The sequence below is a fragment of the Tupaia chinensis genome, unplaced genomic scaffold, assembly GCF_000334495.1.
Source record: "Tupaia chinensis unplaced genomic scaffold, TupChi_1.0 Scaffold000627_1, whole genome shotgun sequence".
Lineage (NCBI taxonomy): Eukaryota > Metazoa > Chordata > Mammalia > Scandentia > Tupaiidae > Tupaia > Tupaia belangeri.
In genome coordinates, this window is record NW_006160147.1 from 1,186,592 (window position 1) to 1,188,365 (window position 1,774).

Sequence of the window (1,774 nt, forward strand, 5' to 3'; positions counted from 1 at the left end):
TAAAATTAAAAACAAAACAAAATTTAAAAAATATGGCGTGGTGGTTAAGGTGCTGGACTCCTACATGATGGATTGTGGTTCAAGTCCCAGACCTGGCAGCTTAAAAATCATGCCAGGTGTGTGTGTGTGCGCATGTCCAAAATCTTGAGAGAAAAAGGTATTGCAGAATGGCCATCTTCCCCGAGGGGTGGTTTCTCACTTCCCCCCTCCTCTGGTGAGCACACACACCCTATGGCAAAAACCTAAGGAAAAACATTTTTTTAACTTAAGGAAATTAGAAAAGTTTTTTTCTTCATCTTTTAAAACCCATTGTTTGTTTGAGCATGAGTATCAGATTGAGGAACGATTTTTTTTTTTTTAAGTATGCATCTGGGACCAGCAGTTAGCGTAATGGCTATGTCGCTGGACTCCCATATAGTCGACCGTGGTTTGAGTCCCAGACCTGGTGGCTTAAACTCACACTGGGCACATGTGCGTGCATGCCCAAGATCCCGAGAGGAGAATGGAGGAGAAGGGATTGTGGTGTGGCCATCCTCCTGGGGGGTGATTTCTCACTTTCTGTCTCTCTGTCTCTCCCTGTCTTTCTGGCGAGCACACAGGCCCTGTGGCAAAAAAACTCAAAAAAAAAAAAAGTTTGCATCTAAACTGCTTTATTGCATTTGTTTCCTGCAACGGATTGGACCTCCGGCTGCACATGTACTTCACTTAGGAAGATTAAAACAAAATTAAAAGGCTTGGCCCCGGGCCGGCAGGTGGTGTGGTGGTTAGGGGCACTGAACTCCCACATGGCTGACCACAGGTTGAGTCCAAGGCTGGCGGGTCGTTTCCTCACTTTCTCTCCTTCCCTCTCTGGTCAAATTAAAATAAATATATAAACAAAAGGTAAAAAAAAAAAAAAAAAAAACTTGGCCCTTACCCTAGCCCCACCTAATAAAAGCTCTAGGGCAGAGTCCGGGCATCAGTATTTACTAAAAACACTCCAAGTGAAACAGACACGGTTTGGAACACGGCCCTACAATGGAGGTTTTCAGTGTGGGCTTGGCGGGCATTAGCAGCACCTGGAAATGACTCAGCAATACAGATCGCAGGCCTTACACAGGCCCTACCTAAGTGGAAATTCCGAGTGGCCGCTGCATATTGGTGTACTAACAACACAGGACGCAGAAGGTGGCACCTACCTCCAGTCCTAGGCACTCAGGAGGCTAAGACAGGAGGTCAGCAAGCTCCAGTCTTTAAAAGACAAAACAGAGGCCAGCAGATGGTGCAGCAGTTATGTTGCTGGACTACCACATGATCAACCACGGTTCGAGTCCTAGACTTGATGGCTTGAAAATCACACTGGGTGTGTGTGCATACAAGCCCAAGGTCCCCAGAAGAGAAAGGATTGTGGCATGGCGATCCCCCCTGGGGGGGGGGGCATGGTATTTGACATTCCCTCTCACTATCTTTGTCTGTTTGTCTCTCTCTCTCTGGTGAGCTTATGGATCATAAGGCAAAAAACCTCTTGAGGAGGCCAACAGGTGGCATGGTGGTAGTGTCCAGTGCCTTAGCCACCAAGCCACCTACTGGTCCCCTGGATCTGTTGTCTTTTTGGTAAGAACTAGGTAGGGTTACTACATGTAACAATGATTTATGTTATATATATATTTTAAGAATTATTTTATTTATCTTTATTTATTTATTTAAATTTGATCATTGAGGGACAGAGTGAGAGTGACAAAGAGAGAGAGAGAGAGAGAGAGAGAGAGAGAGAGAGAGAAATCATCCTCTAGTG